At 34.3% G+C, this 19,537-nt stretch overlaps 14 non-coding genes across 14 annotated transcripts; 7 read left to right on the top strand and 7 right to left on the bottom strand.

Moving 5' to 3' along the window:
• The first annotated feature begins 1,428 nt into the window (after positions 1-1,428).
• Positions 1,429-1,500, top strand: TRNAQ-CUG (transfer RNA glutamine (anticodon CUG)). Its single transcript has one exon. It is a non-coding gene; the product is annotated as a tRNA-Gln (tRNA).
• An 825-nt stretch (positions 1,501-2,325) lies between these two features.
• TRNAQ-UUG (transfer RNA glutamine (anticodon UUG)) lies at positions 2,326-2,397 on the bottom strand. Its single transcript has one exon. It is a non-coding gene; the product is annotated as a tRNA-Gln (tRNA).
• Positions 2,398-3,946: 1,549 nt separating this feature from the next.
• TRNAQ-CUG (transfer RNA glutamine (anticodon CUG)) lies at positions 3,947-4,018 on the top strand. Its single transcript has one exon. It is a non-coding gene; the product is annotated as a tRNA-Gln (tRNA).
• An 825-nt stretch (positions 4,019-4,843) lies between these two features.
• On the bottom strand, positions 4,844-4,915 carry TRNAQ-UUG (transfer RNA glutamine (anticodon UUG)). The gene has a single exon. It is a non-coding gene; the product is annotated as a tRNA-Gln (tRNA).
• A 1,547-nt stretch (positions 4,916-6,462) lies between these two features.
• Positions 6,463-6,534, top strand: TRNAQ-CUG (transfer RNA glutamine (anticodon CUG)). Its single transcript has one exon. It is a non-coding gene; the product is annotated as a tRNA-Gln (tRNA).
• Positions 6,535-7,359: 825 nt separating this feature from the next.
• On the bottom strand, positions 7,360-7,431 carry TRNAQ-UUG (transfer RNA glutamine (anticodon UUG)). Its single transcript has one exon. It is a non-coding gene; the product is annotated as a tRNA-Gln (tRNA).
• Positions 7,432-8,979: 1,548 nt separating this feature from the next.
• TRNAQ-CUG (transfer RNA glutamine (anticodon CUG)) lies at positions 8,980-9,051 on the top strand. The gene has a single exon. It is a non-coding gene; the product is annotated as a tRNA-Gln (tRNA).
• An 825-nt stretch (positions 9,052-9,876) lies between these two features.
• Positions 9,877-9,948, bottom strand: TRNAQ-UUG (transfer RNA glutamine (anticodon UUG)). Its single transcript has one exon. It is a non-coding gene; the product is annotated as a tRNA-Gln (tRNA).
• Positions 9,949-12,356: 2,408 nt separating this feature from the next.
• On the top strand, positions 12,357-12,428 carry TRNAQ-CUG (transfer RNA glutamine (anticodon CUG)). Its single transcript has one exon. It is a non-coding gene; the product is annotated as a tRNA-Gln (tRNA).
• An 825-nt stretch (positions 12,429-13,253) lies between these two features.
• On the bottom strand, positions 13,254-13,325 carry TRNAQ-UUG (transfer RNA glutamine (anticodon UUG)). Its single transcript has one exon. It is a non-coding gene; the product is annotated as a tRNA-Gln (tRNA).
• Positions 13,326-14,873: 1,548 nt separating this feature from the next.
• Positions 14,874-14,945, top strand: TRNAQ-CUG (transfer RNA glutamine (anticodon CUG)). The gene has a single exon. It is a non-coding gene; the product is annotated as a tRNA-Gln (tRNA).
• Positions 14,946-15,770: 825 nt separating this feature from the next.
• Positions 15,771-15,842, bottom strand: TRNAQ-UUG (transfer RNA glutamine (anticodon UUG)). The gene has a single exon. It is a non-coding gene; the product is annotated as a tRNA-Gln (tRNA).
• Positions 15,843-17,390: 1,548 nt separating this feature from the next.
• TRNAQ-CUG (transfer RNA glutamine (anticodon CUG)) lies at positions 17,391-17,462 on the top strand. The gene has a single exon. It is a non-coding gene; the product is annotated as a tRNA-Gln (tRNA).
• An 825-nt stretch (positions 17,463-18,287) lies between these two features.
• On the bottom strand, positions 18,288-18,359 carry TRNAQ-UUG (transfer RNA glutamine (anticodon UUG)). The gene has a single exon. It is a non-coding gene; the product is annotated as a tRNA-Gln (tRNA).
• Between the last annotated feature and the right edge of the window lie 1,178 nt (positions 18,360-19,537).

The following is a 19,537-nucleotide window of genomic DNA, read 5'->3' as shown; positions in this document are numbered from 1 at the left end:
TGAACTATGTTGGGGAAGGATGTTGCCCAAAAGACTCAAATAACGTTATAACTCTGTTGAACAGTGGTTTTTATGTGAGATAATATTTTTCAATGAAAGATAAGTTGCCCCCTGAGGCAAATCTCTTCTGTCAAAATGGAAAGCTCACCCTGGTACAGGAGGGTGGATGGTGTCGTGGTTAGCACTCTGGACTCTGAAAACAGGGATCTGAGTACAAATTTCAGTGGGACTTATCTGAACATTACAATTTTCTTTTCCATTCAGTTCTTAAAAGTTTTATTTGGAACAACATCACATTTACTTATAAACATGTAAAAATCAACCTGTACATATGTATCTCTGTATATATAGCTATATGTCTCTGTATATTTATAGGAACATATAAACATATAGATTATAAAAATAAATATAATTAGTGGAGGTGAAAATCATGAACAGTTGTTGCCTCTCAGCATTTGAAACATGAGTTTCTACTTCTTTCTCTTTTATATGTCCTGAAATTGAGATAGTCACTTTTTACTCATTATTGATCCAACAATACAGTTGATGTATACAAAGCATATCATATGATTTGTGAATGAAGTTCAAAAATGAGAATTTGATCAGTACCTGTCATGCCTCCGACCAAAAGCTTATATTTTACTATTGGAGATCAACTGTTGTAAATCAGCATGAAAAACATTTTCTTTTCACGATTTCCATACTAATATAAAACAACATTTTTACTAGCTGAATGAGATCATCATTTGGGTTCCTCGATGTCTGATTGAAGAAAACTTCTCATTCAAAATGTGCTATTTTCGCCTTATCAATAGCGGGAAAGATTAAAAAAGTGATGCTGTGAATCACCCGTCTGAAATGCGTTTGAGAAAATCAGGATATGATTTTATAATGGCTAACTACTTTGTGAAGAAATTTGATGTCAAAGTATTGTAAAGTTTGTATTGATGTAACTTGTTCAAGCTGATGGACATTTTGAAAGCATTCAATAATTGACTCTTTCAACCTACTGGTGTTGGATTTGAGCTATCAATGAACAAAGATGAAGAAATGGAAAAGCTCAAGAGTAATAAAAAAAGTCCCTCCAAGGTTTCAAATCGGATCATTGGATGCAAAGTCCAAATTGCCAACCATTGCTCTATCGAGCCACCCATGCAGGAGACAGAGACATTGCTTCAGTAGTCTGGAAATGTAGACTGTTTTATTATGCTACAGGCAAAGATGAACATTGTGATATAACTTTTATATTCAGATAAACATTTGAATATTTAACACTTTTATAGAGAATATAGCTGAAAAGAATCAAATCACATTAAATCTCTATCCACTATGACCATTCAAATGCGATATCTTTTTATCAATATAAGAGAAGGACATCACTGATGCGCTCTCTTTTGTCTCAATGGAAAAGGCACTCTTGTGTGAGAGGGTTCCATGGTGTAATGGTTAGCACACTGGACTCTGAATCCAGCGATCCGAGTTCAAATCTCGGTGGGACCTACTACAATTATGAGATTCACTGTTTAACTCATTTTTTAGAATTTGGTCTAGAAAAAACCTAATATCAATGTTTTATACTGATGCGTATGAACGCATAAGTATGTATAGATGCATACATAGCTTTATCCATCTAGATAGCTGTTAGACAATATGAACATATCAATTATTCATAAACATAAATATTGAAGCTGAACCTAGAAACTGTTCTTTCACATCCACATTGTAAACATGAGTTTATTTTCCTTTCTCATCTATATGGCCAGTAATGAGATAGTTCATTTTTGCTGATTTCTTAGCTGACAACATGCTGGACTTACACAGTGCATTTCATTGTGAATTTCTTTGAAAGTGAATTTCAGATTCACACCTTTGACATGTCTTTCAAAAGATTCAACTTTATTGGTTGTGGATTTACTGTTGAAAATCAGTGTGTAAAATCTTTGTACGTCTGAATTTCAAGATTATTATTCAAACTGCACATCTTCGGTCCCCGTAATACAAAGTTTGACTCCTCAAGTTTTGTTTTAATGAATGCTTTGCAATTAAAAAGTTCCTTGTTCCCCTTATCAATAACAGTAAGATTTTAAAAAGTAATGTCGTGCATCAGGCCCCTGTGATGAGTTTGAGAAACCAGAGTGAGTTTGTAAAATCTCTCATTAGTTTGAGCCATTTAGTTTCCAGGTATTGTAAAAATTCTATTATTTGCTCACATCTAGTAAACTTTTAGAGTATAATCAATAAATTAATTTTTCACCCTACCGGTATTAGATATGTGATATTAATGAATACACTTGAAAGAAAATGATTTGGTCAAGAGTCATAAAATGGTCCCACCGAGATTTGAACTCGGATCATTGGATTCAAAGTCCAAAGTGCTAACCATTACACCATGGAACCTCCCATGTGAAAGGAGTGCAAACTGCTGCAGCAATGTGGAAATGTCAACGTTTTTAATATTCTACTGTCAAAGAGAAACTGAATTGGATTGCTTTCCTATTCTGGTAAACTTTTGCATATTGAACTATGTTGGGGAAGGATGTTGCCCAAAAGACTCAAATAACGTTATAACTCTGTTGAACAGTGGTTTTTATGTGAGATAATATTTTTCAATGAAAGATAAGTTGCCCCCTGAGGCAAATCTCTTCTGTCAAAATGGAAAGCTCACCCTGGTACAGGAGGGTGGATGGTGTCGTGGTTAGCACTCTGGACTCTGAAAACAGGGATCTGAGTACAAATTTCAGTGGGACTTATCTGAACATTACAATTTTCTTTTCCATTCAGTTCTTAAAAGTTTTATTTGGAACAACATCACATTTACTTATAAACATGTAAAAATCAACCTGTACATATGTATCTCTGTATATATAGCTATATGTCTCTGTATATTTATAGGAACATATAAACATATAGATTATAAAAATAAATATAATTAGTGGAGGTGAAAATCATGAACAGTTGTTGCCTCTCAGCATTTGAAACATGAGTTTCTACTTCTTTCTCTTTTATATGTCCTGAAATTGAGATAGTCACTTTTTACTCATTATTGATCCAACAATACAGTTGATGTATACAAAGCATATCATATGATTTGTGAATGAAGTTCAAAAATGAGAATTTGATCAGTACCTGTCATGCCTCCGACCAAAAGCTTATATTTTACTATTGGAGATCCAACTGTTGTAAATCAGCATGAAAAACATTTTCTTTTCACGATTTCCATACTAATATAAAACAACATTTTTACTAGCTGAATGAGATCATCATTTGGGTTCCTCTATGTCTGATTGAAGAAAACTTCTCATTCAAAATGTGCTATTTTCGCCTTATCAATAGCGGGAAAGATTAAAAAAGTGATGCTGTGAATCACCCGTCTGAAATGCGTTTGAGAAAATCAGGATATGATTTTATAATGGCTAACTACTTTGTGAAGAAATTTGATGTCAAAGTATTGTAAAGTTTGTATTGATGTAACTTGTTCAAGCTGATGGACATTTTGAAAGCATTCAATAATTGACTCTTTCAACCTACTGGTGTTGGATTTGAGCTATCAATGAACAAAGATGAAGAAATGGAAAAGCTCAAGAGTAATAAAAAAAGTCCCTCCAAGGTTTCAAATCGGATCATTCGATGCAAAGTCCAAATTGCCAACCATTGCTCTATCGAGCCACCCATGCAGGAGACAGAGACATTGCTTCAGTAGTCTGGAAATGTAGACTGTTTTATTATGCTACAGGCAAAGATGAACATTGTGATATAACTTTTATATTCAGATAAACATTTGAATATTTAACACTTTTATAGAGAATATAGCTGAAAAGAATCAAATCACATTAAATCTCTATCCACTATGACCATTCAAATGCGATATCTTTTTATCAATATAAGAGAAGGACATCACTGATGCGCTCTCTTTTGTCTCAATGGAAAAGGCACTCTTGTGTGAGAGGGTTCCATGGTGTAATGGTTAGCACACTGGACTCTGAATCCAGCGATCCGAGTTCAAATCTCGGTGGGACCTACTACAATTATGAGATTCACTGTTTAACTCATTTTTTAGAATTTGGTCTAGAAAAAACCTAATATCAATGTTTTATACTGATGCGTATGAACGCATAAGTATGTATAGATGCATACATAGCTTTATCCATCTAGATAGCTGTTAGACAATATGAACATATCAATTATTCATAAACATAAATATTGAAGCTGAACCTAGAAACTGTTCTTTCACATCCACATTGTAAACATGAGTTTATTTTCCTTTCTCATCTATATGGCCAGTAATGAGATAGTTCATTTTTGCTGATTTCTTAGCTGACAACATGCTGGACTTACACAGTGCATTTCATTGTGAATTTCTTTGAAAGTGAATTTCAGATTCACACCTTTGACATGTCTTTCAAAAGATTCAACTTTATTGGTTGTGGATTTACTGTTGAAAATCAGTGTGTAAAATCTTTGTACGTCTGAATTTCAAGATTATTATTCAAACTGCACATCTTCGGTCCCCGTAATACAAAGTTTGACTCCTCAAGTTTTGTTTTAATGAATGCTTTGCAATTAAAAAGTTCCTTGTTCCCCTTATCAATAACAGTAAGATTTTAAAAAGTAATGTCGTGCATCAGGCCCCTGTGATGAGTTTGAGAAACCAGAGTGAGTTTGTAAAATCTCTCATTAGTTTGAGCCATTTAGTTTCCAGGTATTGTAAAAATTCTATTATTTGCTCACATCTAGTAAACTTTTAGAGTATAATCAATAAATTAATTTTTCACCCTACCGGTATTAGATATGTGATATTAATGAATACACTTGAAAGAAAATGATTTGGTCAAGAGTCATAAAATGGTCCCACCGAGATTTGAACTCGGATCATTGGATTCAAAGTCCAAAGTGCTAACCATTACACCATGGAACCTCCCATGTGAAAGGAGTGCAAACTGCTGCAGCAATGTGGAAATGTCAACGTTTTTAATATTCTACTGTCAAAGAGAAACTGAATTGGATTGCTTTCCTATTCTGGTAAACTTTTGCATATTGAACTATGTTGGGGAAGGATGTTGCCCAAAAGACTCAAATAACGTTTTAACTCTGTTGAACAGTGGTTTTTATGTGAGATAATATTTTTCAATGAAAGATAAGTTGCCCCCTGAGGCAAATCTCTTCTGTCAAAATGGAAAGCTCACCCTGGTACGGGAGGGTGGATGGTGTCGTGGTTAGCACTCTGGACTCTGAAAACAGGGATCTGAGTACAAATTTCAGTGGGACTTATCTGAACATTACAATTTTCTTTTCCATTCAGTTCTTATAAGTTTTATTTGGAACAAATCACATTTACTTATAAACATGTAAAAATCAACCTGTACATATGTATCTCTGTATATATAGCTATATGTCTCTGTATATTTATAGGAACATATAAACATATAGATTATAAAAATAAATATAATTAGTGGAGGTGAAAATCATGAACAGTTGTTGCCTCTCAGCATTTGAAACATGAGTTTCTACTTCTTTCTCTTTTATATGTCCTGAAATTGAGATAGTCACTTTTTACTCATTATTGATCCAACAATACAGTTGATGTATACAAAGCATATCATATGATTTGTGAATGAAGTTCAAAAATGAGAATTTGATCAGTACCTGTCATGCCTCCGACCAAAAGCTTATATTTTACTATTGGAGATCAACTGTTGTAAATCAGCATGAAAAACATTTTCTTTTCACGATTTCCATACTAATATAAAACAACATTTTTACTAGCTGAATGAGATCATCATTTGGGTTCCTCTATGTCTGATTGAAGAAAACTTCTCATTCAAAATGTGCTATTTTCGCCTTATCAATAGCGGGAAAGCTTAAAAAAGTGATGCTGTGAATCACCCGTCTGAAATGCGTTTGAGAAAATCAGGATATGATTTTATAATGGCTAACTACTTTGTGAAGAAATTTGATGTCAAAGTATTGTAAAGTTTGTATTGATGTAACTTGTTCAAGCTGATGGACATTTTGAAAGCATTCAATAATTGACTCTTTCAACCTACTGGTGTTGGATTTGAGCTATCAATGAACAAAGATGAAGAAATGGAAAAGCTCAAGAGTAATAAAAAAAGTCCCTCCAAGGTTTCAAATCGGATCATTGGATGCAAAGTCCAAATTGCCAACCATTGCTCTATCGAGCCACCCATGCAGGAGACAGAGACATTGCTTCAGTAGTCTGGAAATGTAGACTGTTTTATTATGCTACAGGCAAAGATGAACATTGTGATATAACTTTTATATTCAGATAAACATTTGAATATTTAACACTTTTATAGAGAATATAGCTGAAAAGAATCAAATCACATTAAATCTCTATCCACTATGACCATTCAAATGAGATATCTTTTTATCAATATAAGAGAAGGACATCACTGATGCGCTCTCTTTTGTCTCAATGGAAAAGGCACTCTTGTGTGAGAGGGTTCCATGGTGTAATGGTTAGCACACTGGACTCTGAATCCAGCGATCCGAGTTCAAATCTCGGTGGGACCTACTACAATTATGAGATTCACTGTTTAACTCATTTTTTAGAATTTGGTCTAGAAAAAACCTAATATCAATGTTTTATACTGATGCGTATGAACGCATAAGTATGTATAGATGCATACATAGCTTTATCCATCTAGATAGCTGTTAGACAATATGAACATATCAATTATTCATAAACATATATATTGAAGCTGAACCTAGAAACTGTTCTTTCACATCCACATTGTAAACATGAGTTTATTTTCCTTTCTCATCTATATGGCCAGTAATGAGATAGTTCATTTTTGCTGATTTCTTAGCTGACAACATGCTGGACTTACACAGTGCATTTCATTGTGAATTTCTTTGAAAGTGAATTTCAGATTCACACCTTTGACATGTCTTTCAAAAGATTCAACTTTATTGGTTGTGGATTTACTGTTGAAAATCAGTGTGTAAAATCTTTGTACGTCTGAATTTCAAGATTATTATTCAAACTGCACATCTTCGGTCCCCGTAATACAAAGTTTGACTCCTCAAGTTTTGTTTTAATGAATGCTTTGCAATTGAAAAGTTCCTTGTTCCCCTTATCAATAACAGTAAGATTTTAAAAAGTAATGTTGTGCATCAGGCCCCTGTGATGAGTTTGAGAAACCAGAGTGAGTTTGTAAAATCTCTCATTATTTTGAGCCATTTAGTTTCCAGGTATTGTAAAAATTCTATTATTTGCTCACATCTAGTAAACTTTTAGAGTATAATCAATAAATTAATTTTTCACCCTACCGGTATTAGATATGTGATATTAATGAATACACTTGAAAGAAAATGATTTGGTCAAGAGTCATAAAATGGTCCCACCGAGATTTGAACTCGGATCATTGGATTCAAAGTCCAAAGTGCTAACCATTACACCATGGAACCTCCCATGTGAAAGGAGTGCAAACTGCTGCAGCAATGTGGAAATGTCAAAGTTTTTAATATTCTACTGTCAAAGAGAAACTGAATTGGATTGCTTTCCTATTCTGGTAAACTTTTGCATATTGAACTATGTTGGGGAAGGATGTTGCCCAAAAGACTCAAATAACGTTATAACTCTGTTGAACAGTGGTTTTTATGTGAGATAATATTTTTCAATGAAAGATAAGTTGCCCCCTGAGGCAAATCTCTTCTGTCAAAATGGAAAGCTCACCCTGGTACGGGAGGGTGGATGGTGTCGTGGTTAGCACTCTGGACTCTGAAAACAGGGATCTGAGTACAAATTTCAGTGGGACTTATCTGAACATTACAATTTTCTTTTCCATTCAGTTCTTAAAAGTTTTATTTGGAACAACATCACATTTACTTATAAACATGTAAAAATCAACCTGTACATATGTATCTCTGTATATATAGCTATATGTCTCTGTATATTTATAGGAACATATAAACATATAGATTATAAAAATAAATATAATTATTGGAGGTGAAAATCATGAACAGTTGTTGCCTCTCAGCATTTGAAACATGAGTTTCTACTTCTTTCTCTTTTATATGTCCTGAAATTGAGATAGTCACTTTTTACTCATTATTGATCCAACAATACAGTTGATGTATACAAAGCATATCATATGATTTGTGAATGAAGTTCAAAAATGAGAATTTGATCAGTACCTGTCATGCCTCCGACCAAAAGCTTATATTTTACGATTGGAGATCAACTGTTGTAAATCAGCATGAAAAACATTTTCTTTTCACGATTTCCATACTAATATAAAACAACATTTTTACTAGCTGAATGAGATCATCATTTGGGTTCCTCTATGTTTGATTGAAGAAAACTTCTCATTCAAAATGTGCTATTTTCGCCTTATCAATAGCGGGAAAGCTTAAAAAAGTGATGCTGTGAATCACCCGTCTGAAATGCGTTTGAGAAAATCAGGATATGATTTTATAATGGCTAACTACTTTGTGAAGAAATTTGATGTCAAAGTATTGTAAAGTTTGTATTGATGTAACTTGTTCAAGCTGATGGACATTTTGAAAGCATTCAATAATTGACTCTTTCAACCTACTGGTGTTGGATTTGAGCTATCAATGAACAAAGATGAAGAAATGGAAAAGCTCAAGAGTAATAAAAAAAGTCCCTCCAAGGTTTCAAATCGGATCATTGGATGCAAAGTCCAAATTGCCAACCATTGCTCTATCGAGCCACCCATGCAGGAGACAGAGACATTGCTTCAGTAGTCTGGAAATGTAGACTGTTTTATTATGCTACAGGCAAAGATGAACATTGTGATATAACTTTTATATTCAGATAAACATTTGAATATTTAACACTTTTATAGAGAATATAGCTGAAAAGAATCAAATCACATTAAATCTCTATCCACTATGACCATTCAAATGAGATATCTTTTTATCAATATAAGAGAAGGACATCACTGATGCGCTCTCTTTTGTCTCAATGGAAAAGGCACTCTTGTGTGAGAGGGTTCCATGGTGTAATGGTTAGCACTCTGGACTCTGAATCCAGCGATCCGAGTTCAAATCTCGGTGGGACCTACTACAATTATGAGATTCACTGTTTAACTCATTTTTTAGAATTTGGTCTAGAAAAAACCTAATATCAATGTTTTATACTGATGCGTATGAACGCATAAGTATGTATAGATGCATACATAGCTTTATCCATCTAGATAGCTGTTAGACAATATGAACATATCAATTATTCATAAACATAAATATTGAAGCTGAACCTAGAAACTGTTCTTTCACATCCACATTGTAAACATGAGTTTATTTTCCTTTCTCATCTATATGGCCAGTAATGAGATAGTTCATTTTTGCTGATTTCTTAGCTGACAACATGCTGGACTTACACAGTGCATTTCATTGTGAATTTCTTTGAAAGTGAATTTCAGATTCACACCTTTGACATGTCTTTCAAAAGATTCAACTTTATTGGTTGTGGATTTACTGTTGAAAATCAGTGTGTAAAATCTTTGTACGTCTGAATTTCAAGATTATTATTCAAACTGCACATCTTCGGTCCCCGTAATACAAAGTTTGACTCCTCACGTTTTGTTTTAATGAATGCTTTGCAATTAAAAAGTTCCTTGTTCCCCTTATCAATAACAGTAAGATTTTAAAAAGTAATGTCGTGCATCAGGCCCCTGTGATGAGTTTGAGAAACCAGAGTGAGTTTGTAAAATCTCTCATTAGTTTGAGCCATTTAGTTTCCAGGTATTGTAAAAATTCTATTATTTGCTCACATCTAGTAAACTTTTAGAGTATAATCAATAAATAAATTTTTCACCCTACCGGTATTAGATATGTGATATTAATGAATACACTTGAAAGAAAATGATTTGGTCAAGAGTCATAAAATGGTCCCACCGAGATTTGAACTCGGATCATTGGATTCAAAGTCCAAAGTGCTAACCATTACACCATGGAACCTCCCATGTGAAAGGAGTGCAAACTGCTGCAGCAATGTGGAAATGTCAAAGTTTTTAATATTCTACTGTCAAAGAGAAACTGAATTGGATTGCTTTCCTATTCTGGTAAACTTTTGCAATTGCAAAACGGAGGTCCTTATACTTGGCCCGAAAGGAACCTCACTCCCCCTGGATAGTTGGCCAGCCTGTCTAGGTCCTCTCCCTGACCCAAAAATAGAGGTGAAAAGCTTGGGAGTATGGATCGACTCCGATCTCTCATTTATTCCGCAAGCAAAGAAGGTAGCAGGGACCTGCTTCGGTCTTCTAAAATCTTTGAGGAAAGTCCTACCCCTTCTTCCCCCTAAACCCCAAAAACTGCTAATCCAAGGTCTCATAATATCGAGACTAGATTACAGTAACGTGATTTATCTGGGCGCTCCCGAAGCGACCCTTAATAAATTGCAGAGAATTCAGAACACTGCTGCCCGGATCATCACAAACACCCCGGCCAGATCATCTGCTAAACCCGCTCTCAAACTCCTCCATTGGCTCCCCATAAGGGAGAGAGTCAAATTTAAGGCCCTGTGCCTGGTCCACAAAACGTTGCATAACCAAGGCCCCCCAATACTCAGCAATTTTGTCACCCCTTACACTACCACTAGATCCCTCCGTTCTAACGCAGAAAACCTCATCAATACCCCGAGATTCAGGAAGGCCCGATCAGGAGGAAGACGCTTCTCGGTACAAGCTGCCCGTCTTTGGAATTCACTCCCCCATGACTTACGTCTTGAACCACACTATCTGCGCTTCAGGAAGCTGCTAAAAACACATCTCTTTCCCTAGCTTCCATGCCCCCCCTCTGTTTTGATCTCCCACCCTTCCTCTCTTTTGCTCTTAGCTCCCGGGCCTCAGATTTGTTGAATTAGGGTTTTTAGCGCTGGGATACCTCCGGGTGACTATGCGCTTTATAAAAATAAATAATAATAATATTAATAATATTATTGAACTATGTTGGGGAAGGATGTTGCCCAAAAGACTCTAATAACGTTATAACTCTGTTGAACAGTGGTTTTTATGTGAGATAATATTTTTCAATGAAAGATAAGTTGCCCCCTGAGGCAAATCTCTTCTGTCAAAATGGAAAGCTCACCCTGGTACGGGAGGGTGGATGGTGTCGTGGTTAGCACTCTGGACTCTGAAAACAGGGATCTGAGTACAAATTTCAGTGGGACTTATCTGAACATTACAATTTTCTTTTCCATTCAGTTCTTAAAAGTTTTATTTGGAACAACATCACATTTACTTATAAACATGTAAAAATCAACCTGTACATATGTATCTCTGTATATATAGCTATATGTCTCTGTATATTTATAGGAACATATAAACATATAGATTATAAAAATAAATATAATTAGTGGAGGTGAAAATCATGAACAGTTGTTGCCTCTCAGCATTTGAAACATGAGTTTCTACTTCTTTCTCTTTTATATGTCCTGAAATTGAGATAGTCACTTTTTACTCATTATTGATCCAACAATACAGTTGATGTATACAAAGCATATCATATGATTTGTGAATGAAGTTCAAAAATGAGAATTTGATCAGTACCTGTCATGCCTCCTACCAAAAGCTTATATTTTACTATTGGAGATCAACTGCTGTAAATCAGCATGAAAAACATTTTCTTTTCACGATTTCCATACTAATATAAAACAACATTTTTACTAGCTGAATGAGATCATCATTTGGGTTCCTCTATGTCTGATTGAAGAAAACTTCTCATTCAAAATGTGCTATTTTCGCCTTATCAATAGCGGGAAAGATTAAAAAAGTGATGCTGTGAATCACCCGTCTGAAATGCGTTTGAGAAAATCAGGATATGATTTTATAATGGCTAACTACTTTGTGAAGAAATTTGATGTCAAAGTATTGTAAAGTTTGTATTGATGTAACTTGTTCAAGCTGATGGACATTTTGAAAGCATTCAATAATTGACTCTTTCAACCTACTGGTGTTGGATTTGAGCTATCAATGAACAAAGATGAAGAAATGGAAAAGCTCAAGAGTAATAAAAAAAGTCCCTCCAAGGTTTCAAATCGGATCATTGGATGCAAAGTCCAAATTGCCAACCATTGCTCTATCGAGCCACCCATGCAGGAGACAGAGACATTGCTTCAGTAGTCTGGAAATGTAGACTGTTTTATTATGCTACAGGCAAAGATGAACATTGTGATATAACTTTTATATTCAGATAAACATTTGAATATTTAACACTTTTATAGAGAATATAGCTGAAAAGAATCAAATCACATTAAATCTCTATCCACTATGACCATTCAAATGCGATATCTTTTTATCAATATAAGAGAAGGACATCACTGATGCGCTCTCTTTTGTCTCAATGGAAAAGGCACTCTTGTGTGAGAGGGTTCCATGGTGTAATGGTTAGCACACTGGACTCTGAATCCAGCGATCCGAGTTCAAATCTCGGTGGGACCTACTACAATTATGAGATTCACTGTTTAACTCATTTTTTAGAATTTGGTCTAGAAAAAACCTAATATCAATGTTTTATACTGATGCGTATGAACGCATAAGTATGTATAGATGCATACATAGCTTTATCCATCTAGATAGCTGTTAGACAATATGAACATATCAATTATTCATAAACATAAATATTGAAGCTGAACCTAGAAACTGTTCTTTCACATCCACATTGTAAACATGAGTTTATTTTCCTTTCTCATCTATATGGCCAGTAATGAGATAGTTCATTTTTGCTGATTTCTTAGCTGACAACATGCTGGACTTACACAGTGCATTTCATTGTGAATTTCTTTGAAAGTGAATTTCAGATTCACACCTTTGACATGTCTTTCAAAAGATTCAACTTTATTGGTTGTGGATTTACTGTTGAAAATCAGTGTGTAAAATCTTTGTACGTCTGAATTTCAAGATTATTATTCAAACTGCACATCTTCGGTCCCCGTAATACAAAGTTTGACTCCTCAAGTTTTGTTTTAATGAATGCTTTGCAATTAAAAAGTTCCTTGTTCCCCTTATCAATAACAGTAAGATTTTAAAAAGTAATGTCGTGCATCAGGCCCCTGTGATGAGTTTGAGAAACCAGAGTGAGTTTGTAAAATCTCTCATTAGTTTGAGCCATTTAGTTTCCAGGTATTGTAAAAATTCTATTATTTGCTCACATCTAGTAAACTTTTAGAGTATAATCAATAAATTAATTTTTCACCCTACCGGTATTAGATATGTGATATTAATGAATACACTTGAAAGAAAATGATTTGGTCAAGAGTCATAAAATGGTCCCACCGAGATTTGAACTCGGATCATTGGATTCAAAGTCCAAAGTGCTAACCATTACACCATGGAACCTCCCATGTGAAAGGAGTGCAAACTGCTGCAGCAATGTGGAAATGTCAACGTTTTTAATATTCTACTGTCAAAGAGAAACTGAATTGGATTGCTTTCCTATTCTGGTAAACTTTTGCATATTGAACTATGTTGGGGAAGGATGTTGCCCAAAAGACTCAAATAACGTTATAACTCTGTTGAACAGTGGTTTTTATGTGAGATAATATTTTTCAATGAAAGATAAGTTGCCCCCTGAGGCAAATCTCTTCTGTCAAAATGGAAAGCTCACCCTGGTACGGGAGGGTGGATGGTGTCGTGGTTAGCACTCTGGACTCTGAAAACAGGGATCTGAGTACAAATTTCAGTGGGACTTATCTGAACATTACAATTTTCTTTTCCATTCAGTTCTTAAAAGTTTTATTTGGAACAACATCACATTTACTTATAAACATGTAAAAATCAACCTGTACATATGTATCTCTGTATATATAGCTATATGTCTCTGTATATTTATAGGAACATATAAACATATAGATTATAAAAATAAATATAATTAGTGGAGGTGAAAATCATGAACAGTTGTTGCCTCTCAGCATTTGAAACATGAGTTTCTACTTCTTTCTCTTTTATATGTCCTGAAATTGAGATAGTCACTTTTTACTCATTATTGATCCAACAATACAGTTGATGTATACAAAGCATATCATATGATTTGTGAATGAAGTTCAAAAATGAGAATTTGATCAGTACCTGTCATGCCTCCTACCAAAAGCTTATATTTTACTATTGGAGATCAACTGCTGTAAATCAGCATGAAAAACATTTTCTTTTCACGATTTCCATACTAATATAAAACAACATTTTTACTAGCTGAATGAGATCATCATTTGGGTTCCTCTATGTCTGATTGAAGAAAACTTCTCATTCAAAATGTGCTATTTTCGCCTTATCAATAGCGGGAAAGATTAAAAAAGTGATGCTGTGAATCACCCGTCTGAAATGCGTTTGAGAAAATCAGGATATGATTTTATAATGGCTAACTACTTTGTGAAGAAATTTGATGTCAAAGTATTGTAAAGTTTGTATTGATGTAACTTGTTCAAGCTGATGGACATTTTGAAAGCATTCAATAATTGACTCTTTCAACCTACTGGTGTTGGATTTGAGCTATCAATGAACAAAGATGAAGAAATGGAAAAGCTCAAGAGTAATAAAAAAAGTCCCTCCAAGGTTTCAAATCGGATCATTGGATGCAAAGTCCAAATTGCCAACCATTGCTCTATCGAGCCACCCATGCAGGAGACAGAGACATTGCTTCAGTAGTCTGGAAATGTAGACTGTTTTATTATGCTACAGGCAAAGATGAACATTGTGATATAACTTTTATATTCAGATAAACATTTGAATATTTAACACTTTTATAGAGAATATAGCTGAAAAGAATCAAATCACATTAAATCTCTATCCACTATGACCATTCAAATGCGATATCTTTTTATCAATATAAGAGAAGGACATCACTGATGCGCTCTCTTTTGTCTCAATGGAAAAGGCACTCTTGTGTGAGAGGGTTCCATGGTGTAATGGTTAGCACACTGGACTCTGAATCCAGCGATCCGAGTTCAAATCTCGGTGGGACCTACTACAATTATGAGATTCACTGTTTAACTCATTTTTTAGAATTTGGTCTAGAAAAAACCTAATATCAATGTTTTATACTGATGCGTATGAACGCATAAGTATGTATAGATGCATACATAGCTTTATCCATCTAGATAGCTGTTAGACAATATGAACATATCAATTATTCATAAACATAAATATTGAAGCTGAACCTAGAAACTGTTCTTTCACATCCACATTGTAAACATGAGTTTATTTTCCTTTCTCATCTATATGGCCAGTAATGAGATAGTTCATTTTTGCTGATTTCTTAGCTGACAACATGCTGGACTTACACAGTGCATTTCATTGTGAATTTCTTTGAAAGTGAATTTCAGATTCACACCTTTGACATGTCTTTCAAAAGATTCAACTTTATTGGTTGTGGATTTACTGTTGAAAATCAGTGTGTAAAATCTTTGTACGTCTGAATTTCAAGATTATTATTCAAACTGCACATCTTCGGTCCCCGTAATACAAAGTTTGACTCCTCAAGTTTTGTTTTAATGAATGCTTTGCAATTAAAAAGTTCCTTGTTCCCCTTATCAATAACAGTAAGATTTTAAAAAGTAATGTCGTGCATCAGGCCCCTGTGATGAGTTTGAGAAACCAGAGTGAGTTTGTAAAATCTCTCATTAGTTTGAGCCATTTAGTTTCCAGGTATTGTAAAAATTCTATTATTTGCTCACATCTAGTAAACTTTTAGAGTATAATCAATAAATTAATGTTTCACCCTACCGGTATTAGATATGTGATATTAATGAATACACTTGAAAGAAAATGATTTGGTCAAGAGTCATAAAATGGTCCCACCGAGATTTGAACTCGGATCATTGGATTCAAAGTCCAAAGTGCTAACCATTACACCATGGAACCTCCCATGTGAAAGGAGTGCAAACTGCTGCAGCAATGTGGAAATGTCAACGTTTTTAATATTCTACTGTCAAAGAGAAACTGAATTGGATTGCTTTCCTATTCTGGTAAACTTTTGCATATTGAACTATGTTGGGGAAGGATGTTGCCCAAAAGACTCAAATAACGTTATAACTCTGTTGAACAGTGGTTTTTATGTGAGATAATATTTTTCAATGAAAGATAAGTTGCCCCCTGAGGCAAATCTCTTCTGTCAAAATGGAAAGCTCACCCTGGTACGGGAGGGTGGATGGTGTCGTGGTTAGCACTCTGGACTCTGAAAACAGGGATCTGAGTACAAATTTCAGTGGGACTTATCTGAACATTACAATTTTCTTTTCCATTCAGTTCTTAAAAGTTTTATTTGGAACAACATCACATTTACTTATAAACATGTAAAAATCAACCTGTACATATGTATCTCTGTATATATAGCTATATGTCTCTGTATATTTATAGGAACATATAAACATATAGATTATAAAAATAAATATAATTAGTGGAGGTGAAAATCATGAACAGTTGTTGCCTCTCAGCATTTGAAACATGAGTTTCTACTTCTTTCTCTTTTATATGTCCTGAAATTGAGATAGTCACTTTTTACTCATTATTGATCCAACAATACAGTTGATGTATACAAAGCATATCATATGATTTGTGAATGAAGTTCAAAAATGAGAATTTGATCAGTACCTGTCATGCCTCCGACCAAAAGCTTATATTTTACTATTGGAGATCAACTGTTGTAAATCAGCATGAAAAACATTTTCTTTTCACGATTTCCATACTAATATAAAACAACATTTTTACTAGCTGAATGAGATCATCATTTGGGTTCCTCTATGTCTGATTGAAGAAAACTTCTCATTCAAAATGTGCTATTTTCGCCTTATCAATAGCGGGAAAGATTAAAAAAGTGATGCTGTGAATCACCCGTCTGAAATGCGTTTGAGAAAATCAGGATATGATTTTATAATGGCTAACTACTTTGTGAAGAAATTTGACGTCAAATTATTGTAAAGTTTGTATTGATGTAACTTGTTCAAGCTGATGGACATTTTGAAAGCATTTAATAATTGACTCTTTCAACCTACTGGTGTTGGATTTGAGCTATCAATGAACAAAGATGAAGAAATGGAAAAGCTCAAGAGTAATAAAAAAAGTCCCTCCAAGGTTTCAAATCGGATCATTGGATGCAAAGTCCAAATTGCCAACCATTGCTCTATCGAGCCACCCATGCAGGAGACAGAGACATTGCTTCAGTAGTCTGGAAATGTAGACTGTTTTATTATGCTACAGGCAAAGATGAACATTGTGATATAACTTTTATATTCAGATAAACATTTGAATATTTAACACGTTTATAGAGAATATAGCTGAAAAGAATCAAATCACATTAAATCTCTATCCACTATGACCATTCAAATGCGATATCTTTTTATCAATATAAGAGAAGGACATCACTGATGCGCTCTCTTTTGTCTCAATGGAAAAGGCACTCTTGTGTGAGAGGGTTCCATGGTGTAATGGTTAGCACACTGGACTCTGAATCCAGCGATCCGAGTTCAAATCTCGGTGGGACCTACTACAATTATGAGATTCACTGTTTAACTCATTTTTTAGAATTTGGTCTAGAAAAAACCTAATATCAATGTTTTATACTGATGCGTATGAACGCATAAGTATGTATAGATGCATACATAGCTTTATCCATCTAGATAGCTGTTAGACAATATGAACATATCAATTATTCATAAACATACATATTGAAGCTGAACCTAGAAACTGTTCTTTCACATCCACATTGTAAACATGAGTTTATTTTCCTTTCTCATCTATATGGCCAGTAATGAGATAGTTCATTTTTGCTGATTTCTTAGCTGACAACATGCTGGACTTACACAGTGCATTTCATTGTGAATTTCTTCGAAAGTGAATTTCAGATTCACACCTTTGACATGTCTTTCAAAAGATTCAACTTTATTGGTTGTGGATTTACTGTTGAAAATCAGTGTGTAAAATCTTTGTACGTCTGAATTTCAAGATTATTATTCAAACTGCACATCTTCGGTCCCCGTAATACAAAGTTTGACTCCTCAAGTTTTGTTTTAATGAATGCTTTGCAATTAAAAAGTTCCTTGTTCCCCTTATCAATAACAGTAAGATTTTAAAAAGTAATGTCGTGCATCAGGCCCCTGTGATGAGTTTGAGAAACCAGAGTGAGTTTGTAAAATCTCTCATTATTTTGAGCCATTTAGTTTCCAGGTATTGTAAAAATTCTATTATTTGCTCACATCTAGTAAACTTTTAGAGTATAATCAATACATTAATTTTTCACCCTACCGGTATTAGATATGTGATATTAATGAATACACTTGAAAGAAAATGATTTGGTCAAGAGTCATAAAATGGTCCCACCGAGATTTGAACTCGGATCATTGGATTCAAAGTCCAAAGTGCTAACCATTACACCATGGAACCTCCCATGTGAAAGGAGTGCAAACTGCTGCAGCAATGTGGAAATGTCAAAGTTTTTAATATTCTACTGTCAAAGAGAAACTGAATTGGATTGCTTTCCTATTCTGGTAAACTTTTGCATATTGAACTATGTTGGGGAAGGATGTTGCCCAAAAGACTCAAATAACGTTATAACTCTGTTGAACAGTGGTTTTTATGTGAGATAATATTTTTCAATGAAAGATAAGTTGCCCCCTGAGGCAAATCTCTTCTGTCAAAATGGAAAGCTCACCCTGGTACGGGAGGGTGGATGGTGTCGTGGTTAGCACTCTGGACTCTGAAAACAGGGATCTGAGTACAAATTTCAGTGGGACTTATCTGAACATTACAATTTTCTTTTCCATTCAGTTCTTAAAAGTTTTATTTGGAACAACATCACATTTACTTATAAACATGTAAAAATCAACCTGTACATATGTATCTCTGTATATATAGCTATATGTCTCTGTATATTTATAGGAACATATAAACATATAGATTATAAAAATAAATATAATTAGTGGAGGTGAAAATCATGAACAGTTGTTGCCTCTCAGCATTTGAAACATGAGTTTCTACTTCTTTCTCTTTTATATGTCCTGAAATTGAGATAGTCACTTTTTACTCATTATTGATCCAACAATACAGTTGATGTATACAAAGCATATCATATGATTTGTGAATGAAGTTCAAAAATGAGAATTTGATCAGTACCTGTCATGCCTCCGACCAAAAGCTTATATTTTACTATTGGAGATCAACTGTTGTAAATCAGCATGAAAAACATTTTCTTTTCACGATTTCCATACTAATATAAAACAACATTTTTACTAGCTGAATGAGATCATCATTTGGGTTCCTCTATGTCTGATTGAAGAAAACTTCTCATTCAAAATGTGCTATTTTCGCCTTATCAATAGCGGGAAAGATTAAAAAAGTGATGCTGTGAATCACCCGTCTGAAATGCGTTTGAGAAAATCAGGATATGATTTTATAATGGCTAACTACTTTGTGAAGAAATTTGATGTCAAAGTATTGTAAAGTTTGTATTGATGTAACTTGTTCAAGCTGATGGACATTTTGAAAGCATTCAATAATTGACTCTTTCAACCTACTGGTGTTGGATTTGAGCTATCAATGAACAAAGATGAAGAAATGGAAAA

The sequence above is a fragment of the Triturus cristatus genome, chromosome 5_2, assembly GCF_964204655.1.
Source record: "Triturus cristatus chromosome 5_2, aTriCri1.1, whole genome shotgun sequence".
Taxonomy (NCBI): Eukaryota; Metazoa; Chordata; class Amphibia; order Caudata; family Salamandridae; genus Triturus; species Triturus cristatus.
Note: the sequence above shows the minus strand (reverse complement) of the source record. Positions and strands in the feature narration are given on the sequence as shown.